The sequence below is a fragment of the Hippocampus zosterae genome, chromosome 4 (genome assembly GCF_025434085.1).
Source record: "Hippocampus zosterae strain Florida chromosome 4, ASM2543408v3, whole genome shotgun sequence".
Classification (NCBI taxonomy): domain Eukaryota; kingdom Metazoa; phylum Chordata; class Actinopteri; order Syngnathiformes; family Syngnathidae; genus Hippocampus; species Hippocampus zosterae.
In genome coordinates this window covers 2,922,196-2,934,676 of record NC_067454.1, presented here as the reverse complement: position 1 = coordinate 2,934,676, position 12,481 = coordinate 2,922,196, and the positions used below count along the sequence as shown (strand labels likewise).

At 46.1% G+C, this 12,481-nt stretch overlaps 2 protein-coding genes across 2 annotated transcripts in view; one reads left to right on the top strand and one right to left on the bottom strand.

Annotated features, from left to right (window-relative positions):
- Nucleotides 1-12,481, top strand: part of rasa3 (RAS p21 protein activator 3) — a 221,221-nt gene that overhangs the window by 60,574 nt on the left and 148,166 nt on the right. The window lies entirely within an intron of this gene.
- The window catches only part of gpc5a (glypican 5a), an 82,325-nt gene that overhangs the window by 48,380 nt on the left and 21,464 nt on the right, over nucleotides 1-12,481 (bottom strand). The window lies entirely within an intron of this gene.

Genomic DNA, 12,481 nt, shown 5'->3' with positions numbered 1-12,481 from the left:
GTTTGTATATATTTGTTTGCTTTCCGAGTCTTCTCGTCGCTCAGCATTTCGGCAACTGAAAGGCTAAAGTGGGTCTGCTTGTAAAAAGAGTCCCCAAATCTCAACTTCTGTTGTTAATTGTATGATCTTAAGTTCAAGCATTCAAATATATACGGGTGCTTTTATCAGTTAGCTGCGGGGAAAGAGGGAAAAAAACTTTTTAATTTAATTACAGTAAGCCACAGTGGTTATAGGTCAAGTCAGAGGAAATTGAAACGTCAGCGTCAAGAGCACAATTCTACCCAATAAAAATGTTAATAATCACTCTGTCATCATTTTAGTTGTTGCAAAGATTGTACATCACAGACCACCCCTAAATAGTAACATCAACAATAACGCTGGTGCGAAATTGACTTGAGGACCCGATTTTTTTTTTTCATAACGATCCAAAAATTTAATTCTAAACGATTTTTCCTCTCCTACAGACTAATCATGAAATAACATTTTTATGTCGATTCCATGTTCCTTCTCAAAGCAATTTATCACTAACCGCTTTGCTGAGTTTGACAGGATATTTAGAATTCATTTGCTCTTGCAGCGACGTAATACGGGCAAACCATAAAAGAGTGGCGGTTTGCAATGAAATGTATTCAGAAATGACGGCAGAAACGTTTAACATTTTCGTGTCAGGTTATCTTACCAATCTTGACAATCAATGACGGCAGAGACAATGTAAAAGCACTTGTTCCAAGTCAATTTTATAGCCGACTGATCACGCCGCCCCCACCCCCACCCCCATTCACTTTTGATGGGCTTTATGCTCCCACACTGTATCTCCCTTTATTTGTGCAGTCGACCGTATTGCAATGCAAAGGTAAAGAGCCCCGACATCGATTTATATTCACCAAAAGATGTTATTACTATGTTATTATATAAGATATGTCATTTTGGGCCCACTTAACAATGCGCCGCGCTCTTTGTGCACGTCAAAAACACAGAGACCCTCAAAAGTACCACGGCAAGCCCTCAGGCGGGAATGTGCACCATCAGTCGGACGGGTAAATTTATGTGGTGCGTTTGTGGATAATAAGCCAGAGGGCTGGCCATGAAGTTGTGCATCTGCAGTTCAAGTCCAGTCCTTCTTCAAGGAGAATAATTTAGCTGTGCCATGAAACTGTTGTAGCATGACCGTATCTTTCAGACACTTGGCTCCACGTCGATTTTTGCTCGACACTTGCAGAGACCCCACAAAAAAAGACTGCTGGCGTTTTTGTTGTTGACCTGGGGTCTGGACTTGGACTCGGATTTTTGTGACTCGAACTTGACCTAGATTTGATCTGGGTGAACTTGACTACAGCTGCGATTCTTGAAAGATAACGCGACATGACTGTTTTCATTTTTTGTGGTCTTAATTGATCATTTCTGATCAACATGCATTTCTATTGTCACACAGAGAGACAAGACAACATGCTAATTGGCTTGTCCGGGCTTTCCTATCTAAACTCATCATCTGCTCAGCATTTATTCTGCGTTTGAGTGACGGTAGGAAACGAACGACGTGTTCACTGGCCACGGTAAATGTCCACTGTAAGGGAGAAGGGCGATGGAGCTTTTTATCTTGAGCGACATACACCGACGGCCCTCTGTTCCAACACCGATGAATAAACGTGTCAAACTTGTTTACGTCCCGTGTTACAGAAAAGATGGATCTCACACTCTTAAACAAGCAGCCGGATTATGTCGTTTAATCTGTTTTTATGCAAAAGCATATATTTCAATGACCTTGTTGAGGACGAAAGAAACTACCACAAAAAAAATACAAAAAGCAGGCGGCCTCATCTCGCCTATGAATATGTTGACAAAAGACTTCAAAATCCACCATAAAAGCTAAAACCACATTCCCCAACGCAATTTTCCAAAACGTCAGAGTGACGAATGCCGCACTCCACAAACTAATTCCGCCCGGCTCATTTCTGACCCGAACCGGTTTCCATGCTGGGCAGCCGGCGGAAGCGCTTGTGTCAACAACACGGTGGCTGTGTTCGCCATTCATATGTTACTACAGATGGTGTCATCGCTCTTCTTTAGCGCCGCCGCTGACATGATTCATGGCGCTCTGGGTCTTGATTTAGGCTCCTTCTCTTATGTCTTATAGCCCGCGGCAATAAGGCTCTTTCTCAAAGATACCCCAAAGGAAAAGCGACCCTGGGATGCCTGAAGAAGCGGGACCGGACAGAACAGCTGAAACACAAGCAACGGTGGGTGGGGGCGGGAAGGTTACCCTGAAGCAAGGCAGCTTAGAGTTCACAGCCTCCCCCTTCCTGCCATATCCGTATGATCCGGTGCCGTATGTCTGGATAGCCGAAATTGGATTCCAACCTTGCACCTCTGCACTGTGAGGCGGACCCGCTAACCAGTCGCTCACCGTGCCCTCATTAGCGGAGTAATCAGATACCATTTTATTTTGCATTCCACTGCCTGACAAAACCATTTTGGTTTTCCTGATGACTGTTTATGAACCAACTATTGTTGTTCGGTATTGTTGAGTGCGGAAAAAAAAACGACTACTGTGATTGAGTGATTGATGTCATCCTCGCCAACCCTTTTTGAAAACGATTGAGGTGCTGGTTCCTGTGATTGGTTTCCAGAGTAAAAGCAATGTTTGCAAATGCCTTATTCTGATCAAACACAAAGATAATCAGCCCGTTTTCATGAGGGACTGCAGAAATCACACACTTTTTTAATCGTTTAGTTGTCGATTCATTCGTCAAAGGAGCAGTATCTGTACTTGGTGGTTGCGCCTTCTCGGCAGCACGCCTGTACCAGCACAGATTTTGATTGGGAGGAATGTCGGCGCCATTGACTGTCGGTGCTGGACATACCTGGGGCGCTTGTGTTTTTTGCGCCAGTAATGGGCAGCATTTTTCACAACCCCGATTTGTTCAGTGGCTATGTCGGCGCTGTTGGACAGTTGGCGTTGGTGCGGCTGGATGGATGGCCGCTGAAGTTGAGGATGAGGAGAGAGGAGCGTTGGCGAAGAGCGCCATTGCGTATTTGGAACCGTGAGTCGCCGCTTGGAATTGAAGCGGATTTACATGGGACAGGAGAAGTGAACCAATCTCTTTTTTCGTCAATGGATGCTACAGCTTCTTGTTGACTTTGAAACTTAGCTTGTAGCCGACGTGTGCACGTTTTGAGCATGACGTCTCCGAAAAGGGAAACTTTGATTCTCGCCTCTTTCATCTCAAACTGCTTCAAACAACAAAGCGTGTGATGGAAAAGTGGTTAGAACTGCATGATTGTCCGTGTTTTATGTTATGTGTTGTGTTTATTATTTTACTTTATGTTAACTGTTTTGTAAAGCGCTTTGTTACAGCTGCCGCTGTTGTGAAAGCGCTATAGAAATCAGCATGTATTGTATTGTATTGTATTGTAATCAAATCATTTGGACACCTCCAAAAATGAATTTACACTCTTGCAGTCCCTCTACGGCAGTTTACTAAAGAGAGTGCGGCTGAAATATGTGCATGATTTTTGTTGTTGTTGTTGTTGTTGTTCCTATCAAGTCCGCTTCGACTGGATTAGTTTAACCGTTTTCCTGGCACGTAAGCATTCTTTATCTGCCGTCCAAATTCACAAGTTTCACTTCCGTTCTGGAGGCCTCCAATTGCCCCGACAGAGTGGACCATAATGGAAGACCGTGTGCACCACCTCCTTATCGCTGCCAGTAAATTACCTCCGGATCTGATACAGGCTGCCAACTCGCGGCAACATCTCGGCAGACGCAAAGAAAAAGCAAGCGAGTGAGAGGCAGCAAGAAAAAAAAAAAAAAAGTCAAGATTTGTCGAAAAGAGGCAAGTGACCCCCCGCGGAGTACTCGCAACTTGAGCTGATCTCAAAGGTCATCTGATGATTTCTAAAGATCTTGGACCTTCGCCAACGCCTTGCCTTTTACACCCGACTCAACAGCACGGGTCAAGCGTCTGTCAGTCTCAGCGCAAATCACCTGCTAGCTAGCGTAAAGCAGCCGCAGCAGCTGCACACACTATTGAAGATGAATTGGACATGGTACCGGTATGTTACAATTATGTTCAAAATATGATTATTAAATCCAAAAACAAGACTAGACGTGGGCGGCCCGGTAGTCCAGTGGTTAGCACGTCGGCTTCACAGTGCAGAGATACCGGGTTCGATTCCAGCTCCGGCCTCCCTGTGTGGAGTTTGCATGTTCTCCCCGGGCCTGCGTGGGTTTTCTCCGGGTGCTCCGGTTTCCTCCCACATTCCAAAAACATGCGTGGCAGGCTGATTGGACCCTCTAAATTGTCCCTAGGTGTGAGTGTGGGTGTGGATGGTTGTTCGTCTCTGTGTGCCCTGCGATTGGCTGGCAACTGATCCAGGGTGTCCCCCGCCTACTGCCCGAAGACGGCTGGGAAAGGCTCCAGCACCCCCCGCGACCCTAGTGTGGATTAAGCGGTTCAGAAAATGGATGGATGGAAGACTAGACGTTACTGTGTGCTGTTACAAATCATGATATTTCTCCCAAATATGTGTCAGAGCGCAGGCTCTGCTAAACGCATGGCGATGATTATTTGTCATGTGACTTATGAACTCAAAAACTTTTCACAGACACCAGGAATCATATTTAACATAGCGTTTGATCGAAACGGGTGACTCTCAATCTGCTTTGTGTTATATGTGGAGGGCAAGTTAGCAAGCGCGACAAAGACGCTACGTGGAGGAGACCTAGAGCGCTGGATTAAAAAAAAATAAGCCTTTGGAGTTTTTTGGGAAAAGAAAAAAAAAATGTGAGAAAGAAGACAGAAGCAATTACTGACTGCCACCGCGACAACAAATGCGAGCAGACTGCGAGCATTATGTTTAGTGGCTAATCATATTGTTAAGGCTAAGGAATCACTCGCAACTGGGGAAGAATTGATCCCGCTTGGCGCCAAGGATATTTGCCGTGGACTTTTCAGCAAGGCTGCGATTAAAAAGGTAGCGGCAGTGCCGAAGAGCCTTCGAGGCACATCGAAGACATGGAAGAGGACAACATGGAGGCCTCCAAGTGATTCAGCATTGGTGAATTCTATTTGTCATGGCCAGAAATTGTCTATTGAGTCACATCTCTATTCATCCATCCATCCATTTTACAACCCGCTTCTCCTCACGAGGGTCGCGGGCATCCTGGAGCATGTCCCAGCTGTCCTTGGGCAGTAGGCGGGGGACACCCTGAATTGGTTGCCAGCCAATCGCAGACCACTGGCGCTCACACTCAAGCCTGAGGACAAATTTAAGTGTTCCATTAACCTGCCATGTATCTTTTTGGAATGTGGGAGGAAACCGGAGTACCCGGAGAAAAGCCACGCGGGAACGGGGAGAACATGTCGAACTCCACAAAGGATCCGGATTCAAACCCGGCACCTCTGCACTGTGAGGCGGATGTGCAAACCAGTCAATCACATCTCCGTATTAACGATGTAAAACTGAAAGAAAAGCATCATTCACCACAGTGCCATCTAGTGGACCTGCTAGGGCACTGCCCCATTTTGCCCAGTAACATTGCCTCAGACAGAGCTAGGCTCTGAAGTTTTGGCTTCAACTGATTGTGAGTTGTGACTCATTTGGAGCAGGCAGCCATTTCCCGCCCCTAAACACCATCACACATTGGACTCCTCACGGCAGCATTGCAGGGGACAGCTCCAACACGGTGGAACGAAGCAGATGGTGAACGTATGCGGCAACCGCCCGCATCGTCATCATCACCTTCATTAGCTGAAGGTGACATAAGACATCATCTGGGACACGCGCACAACAGGGGGGCAGAGCAAGTAGCGTCGCTTCCGTTTCCTTTCCTTTCTCGCGGCACAGTTCAAGGTTGTTGACGGCGGCACGGCGAATAATCGTGTGTCACGCCCTCACACACACATACACACAAATGTCCATTCCAGGGACCTCCCCCTTTCGATCTCCGCTCCCACGGCCGGCCTACATGAAGGTAAATAAGGCCTTGTAGGAGGGAGCCAATGAGCACGGGCCACTGGGCAGCGATGCATATTTGTGTTAACTTCCTCCCTGGACCCCTGCTCGTTTATCTTGGCTGTCAGGTAAAGGGCAGTCGCAGAGAAGGTGAAACTCCCCCCCCCCTCCTCCTCCAAACGGACCAACGTGGTCTCCATAGAAACGACATGACAACATTGCAGTGATGAGGAGCAAATTCCGGTCACGGGGCAGCCAGCAGTTTGCCAGCTTCGTTGCGGGAGACATTTGTTTTATTTCCCCCCCCCCCCCCCAAGCCCCCCTTCAACAAAATACTTCTGGGCTCAGAGCTTTCAGCGTGGGAGGTGAGATTAATGAGAGCATCTTAACACGTCGCTTTCAGTTAGGTCAAGAGCTAAAAAGGTCGATTTCCTCATAATAGTCAGCGACATTTGCGGGTAGAGGTGCGGCCCGGTAGCCCAGTGGTTAGCACGTCGGCTTCACAGTGCAGAGGTACCGGGTTCGATTCCAGCTCCAGCCTCCCTGTGTGGAGTTTGCATGTTCTCCCTGGGCCTGCGTGGGTTTTCCCCGGGTGCTCCGGTTTCCTCCCACATTCCAAAAACATGCGTGACAGGCTGATTGAACACTCTAAATTGTCCCTAGGTGTGAGTGCGAATGGTTGTTCGTTTCTGTGTGCCCTGCGATTGGCTGGCAACCGATTCAGGGTGTCCCCCGCCTACTGCCCGAAGACAGCTGGGATAGGCTCCAGCACCCCCCGCGAACCTAGTGAGGATCAAGCGGCCCGGAAGATGAATGAATGCGGGTAGAAAGTGGCTAGCCACCAATCGTCGATCAAAAGCAGCTTGAACCGCTAACGACAACAAAACACCGATCGGACGGGAAAATATGTAAGATAAGGATCCGGCTTCCATTTGTTGGAAACGAATGAGCAGAAAGTTTGCCTTCAAAAGGAGTCAATAAGAGTCATTTGACCTTCCAACACATGCTGAACATTCTCCGGGCTAAAGCGGCATAAAACTGAGACAAATTGCACTCATGATGAATATTTAACGACGACTACATTTTTCACTCAGTATAAGTAAATGGGAAGCATGTTTAGTTAACAAATGAGCTGCAAATCAAAGGAACACGAGGTACTGCGCGCCTTGTCAAAAGCCTGCAGCCGCGAGATAAGCCAAGACAATGATACAAAGATACGAGGCTCTTTGTTTCCCGCAAAAAAAAACAACAACAAAACCCCCCCAAAAATTAAAAATGCATTCTCTTATGGAGTCCAACTCCACATGGATATGGTCCATGTGCCGTGGTAAAAATCAATATGCAATGCTGCGCCCTTGATAAGATGCCACACAGCTTTTGCCAGCCACAACTGTTGCGGGAAATTGTTGAATTTGACACTTGAACTTTTCCATTTGCATTCATTCCGAGACTGATCAGCCCAATGAAAGTGGAAAAATACTTGGGGCGTGTTCTCCTCTTGTCAACAGAAAACGAGGAAATAAAACCTAGAGGGGTTTTTTTTGTTTGCTTTTTTTTTTTAATAATGGTTGCACATTAAAAAAAATCTCTATTGATTCAAACATTTTCGCTAGTCCACACAAAATGTTTCGTAATCTCTAGCTCAGTGGTGTCCAAACTATGGCCCGTGGGCCATTTGCGGGACGGCCATCCACAGTTTGTTTTTTTTTTTTGGCTCTGAAGATGTTATTCAGATGCTGTTAAGTGCAGCGCTGGATCTATTTGATGAGATAGAGGCCTGTTGGCCAACCCCAAAAACTCGGAAAACTCCTCAACTATTTGCTTTAACATCTTTAACAGAAAGCTGATGGATGTAACCAGACAATAGAATCATGATGTCATTGCGTTCGTGGCTGATGTTCGCAAGCTTCAAAAAGTTGAAGAATTTTGAAGTGGCCCTTTCATCCTTCCATTTTTATGTATGTGGCCCTCAAGCAAAAAATTTTGAGGACCACAACCCCGCTCGAGCTAAATTAATAATAAGCATCAAAATACCTCTTTTTATTTTTTTGGTGCCATTCATGTCAAACAAGGTCACCTTCCATTGTTGAAATAGAAAATGACGTCATCCACGATCGGGATCGGACATGATAAAAGTAGTTTCATATAAAACGAATGAGCTACCAGCTTTTTCCTCATAGTAGACTTGCGCCTTTGCTCGTACCTAATGAGCACCAACTCTTCTCCCCATAGCTCTTTCAATATGATTTATATCCGAAGGGGGGAGGGGGCCACGGAAAACGAATAGAATGTGTGAGTGTGTGTGTGTGTGTTCTTGTACTCATTACATTGTGGGGACGTCACAAGTGCAGGAATGTGTGTGTGTGTGTGTGTGTGGTGTGTGTGTATGTGTGTGTGTGTGTGAGAGTGTGTGCACACTAAACAGTAAGCAAGGTGTAGCGGGGTGCCCTGACAGCTCATCAGTGGACAATAAGGCCTTGGCTGTTAATGTCCTGCTCCCTGGCCGGGTGACAACATGCTGCAGATGCTAGCGGCAAGCTTCCAGCTCCAGTGTGCGCGTGTTTCTGTGTGTGTGTGTGTGTGTGAGTGTGTGTGTCTTGGATGGAGGGGTGCAGTGGGGACGGAGGCGGCTGGGGGTGGATTAATGTTCGACACAGTGCAATCGCTGAAAAATGAATGATTAGTAAAAGACACATGCACATCTGCCTCCAGCAAAGTTGGCTGATGCCAATAGTGATATCTGTGCATGATTGGAAATAAATCACTCATACACACACACACACACACTTGTCAGTGTGTGTATCGAGAGGCTTGTGAGCTTCATCCCGCCATCCTGCCAGAGGTCTTGATTTTGTCACTTGGGATGATCGTCAGGATGTGGTGCTGCGGCCAAGTGCCGGCGTCTAAACCCCAAGCAGGATATAAGGTCATGTTGGAGTGGAACTCTAGCCAAGCGGCACCCAGCTCTCGAGTGCTCCAGTGGTTTTGTGGTTATCTCCAGTGGCCAGCTGTCATGATTAAGGAGATCCTCGAGAAGGTCCCCTAGTCCCCTCTTCCTCTCCGTCTCATCTTTCGCCACGTCCACACGGGCGCACTTGTCTCCGATCGTGTCTCGAATTGAGATCAGCATGACAAATGTGACCATGGAGGAGCATTTTTCACACGAGGCTGATGTCAAGGAGGTTATGCTTTTGTTCGTGAGCAGATTTAAACACACACAAACTAACTTTTTTTTTAACTGCAATGACAACAAAGACATTCCTTCATTTACCAAGTCATTAAATCTTGATTTGGACTTTGTTAATGGTGCAAATCTTTCAGGCAGATGCAAGCTGTGGGTGTCCACGTATGCAATCTTGCGGCGGTCCAAATTAGCTTTATTAGCATGGCACACAACTGAGTTTAACTCGAGTGAAAAACCTTGATTGCAACTCAAACTCACAATCTAGGAAGAGGAGTCCTAAACAAGACGCTAAGACAGTCTGTTGCTTCACGGGAAAGCTCAGAGGAAATCTCTCAGCTTTAGTTAAATCGACATTTTTGAACAGCCGGCTGCCTTAGAGGTACCTGGGATTCTATCTCGCATTTATTGCACCGAGCGTCTCTGTGCGGCGGATGAAGACGTCTCTTACTTCTCCGCATGAGAGTGACTAAGAGGACAGCTGTGCATAATATATTTGACAGCATATGTCTAAAAGCTTGTCGTCCCACCCTCACCCCCCTCAGTTCAAAATTAGGTCAATTCGTCATTGCAAACAAATGGTGGCGGAGATGGGCGAGACTTGGACATTCAGCACGTATCGCTTGAATTTCATCAGCAGTCTGTCAGGGTCAATGACAGCACAGATAAGAAGCACCACGCCGCGGTGTACATCATCCAAATGGATTCACAGAAGCCGCCCCAGTATCGGCAACACGCCGCGCCTGTTATGTGTGCCAAATGCGGAAGTACACAGCGCCATCTGCCGGTCACACTCAACTACAGCAGCACACACAAAAAAAACAAGCCCGAAGGCTTTTTAGATTTACATCTTTAATATGAAGCGTCGGTTCACAGGACGACATGCAAAATCTTTTGCGGGGGGGGTGGGGGGGGGGGTTGATTCATATTTGAAGACTTCACTTTGATATGTGATAGCGCCCAAACAAAGTGACTCGGCTGTGATGTTTATTTGAGGCAATCGTGGGGGGGGTCCTATTAGCAGGCCTCGTGAACCATCATTTCTATTACGCAATGACAAGCTACACATTTAGCAGGGGGGTGAGAAGGACGATGTATGACAAATTCAGTCGAGTGGACTGAAAAGAGAAGGAGGTAGGACAAAAAAGAGCACCGCAAGTTGTGGAGAGGCTCTTCTTAACATGTGATTAAACTCTTCAGGATTTCTCAGAGAGCAAAACCAGCTGAAAGGTCAAAGGTGAGCGCTCACGTCAACCACTCACAGCCGACGGAAAGAGAGGCCATGCTGAAGATGCGCCCGCCAGGCATCAAGCATCATTTAGTCAGATGCAAAAAGGATTAATTCCGCCGACTGCTAAATGCCAACAGCATGCAAGGTCAATTGCCTGATTATCATAAAAAAAATTCGCAAATAAAAATAAAAAATGTTGGACTTAATGAGAATTAAGAACTTTGAAAATATAAACAGACCAACTCACACCTGGAGCACGTTGTCAGCGGCGAAACAGACCGTATTAAATCGAGTCGAAAGCAGCAGAGATCATCATGAATTAAACATCACACTCCTTAAGATACTTGTTGAGGATCCAGCTTATTTTTTTTTTTTAGACGAGCAAAAACTTTCTACATTGGCATGGGAAAATGTGGGGGAGTGTGGCGGGATAAAAAACATACTTTGGTACAAAGTAACAAACTGACTGAGTGAGACTTTAGCGGGAATTAGCAAGCAAATGTGGGGCGTGAGAGTTCTTTTCCCAGGACGGAAGCTAGTTTATCTTTGTCACACCCCAGAAGGGGAAAATGGTTGGTGGATTTTGCTATTTTTCTTTGCCACTATAATTGACATGTGAGTGAAAGTGTTTACTCACAAAAAGGAGGCAGCTCATGGCCCCCAGCCATTCCTTCGGCATGTGTGTGAGCATGTGTGCATGTGTGTGTGTGTCTTGTATCCATGACGGATAGTTAAAGCATGTGGGAATGTGTTAACCTTTCAGATGAGGCGAGGACAGCCTCCTTTCCTCGCTATCCAGAGGCTGGGAGGTGTTCTATTTTGGAGTCTCTCTCTACGCCAGTTTGGTTCATTCAAATATTTTAACGCGGCTTCTCAAAGGGGATGAAAAGTGCATAATGCGTTTTACCCATTAAGAAGTGGGATTGTATTACAGACAACACTTCGGCATAATGCTTCTTTAAAAGTCAACGGTGTTTGTAGAGCACTTTAAAACAACCTCCGCTGGACACAAAGTGCCGCACGGGGCTCGAAAATCATTCGTACAACAACAAACGCGTGTTTGCTGTGCAAAGATTTGCAAAAGTTGCTGACACAAAAACTGATTAGACCCAAGATTTGATCCAAATTGTGACAAACAAAAGAGGGTGTGCTCATTTTGACTCCTCAATGGTGGGAGGAGCTAATCTGAACAGAGGCTAAATGCAGTGCACCTCCTTGCCAGCGGGGGCACTGCTGATAAAGAAAAATTTTACCTCAGCGAATGCAACTCAGCAAGTTGGGTTGTATTCACGCAGACTTCAGCTATGGCACAACTTTTCCAACCAGTATTATTCCCCGCAACATGATGTTGGCATCAATACCGAGGAATGCTGTGAAATAGCCACTTCCTAACATGTAAAAAATACTAATTAGCAAATGTTCAGCCCGAACGTTTTGCTCTGCATTGAGTTTCTGAGATCAATCTATGCATTGAGCAAACAAGCGCCGCACTAAAACATGTTTAAAATAAACAAATGTGAGTTCTTTTTTTTTTTTTTTAGATAAAAATCACTTTTGCGAAGGTGCATGCAAGGACAAAGGCCAGGAGACCCAAACCGAAAAAGAAAAAAAATGTCTTGAACAAATCTCCAGTGAAGTGAGACACCATCTTCTCCACTCACAAAGGTGCAGAGACCGAAGCTGCTTGTTTTCCTCCCCTCCGATCTTATCTACTAGCTCAGTTTCTTTTGTTTACCACCGACCCAGATGAGGACGTGTATGAAATCTCAGCTTCCTGAGTCATGTTAGCGTGCTAATCCATTTTTCCTTTTTTTTTTCTCCTTCTATTAAACGAGATAAAGCTGTTGCCACCACCACTTTAAGACCATAAAGTAATTTGTGCCGCAGCGCACGGCCATTTGTTAGAACACACACTCATATGTACAGATTTAGACACACACGGGGACCAAAGCAATCGTTTCAGGTCGCAGAGGCCTCGCTAAACCTCTGTAAATCAGCCACCATGCGGCAATGAGTTTTTTTCCCCTTCTCTCTGTGGATGTTGGCTTATGACCCGCAGGCAGGACGTTATTTATTGCATTTGTCACAACTTGTGTCGACTCCCAGCCACTCAT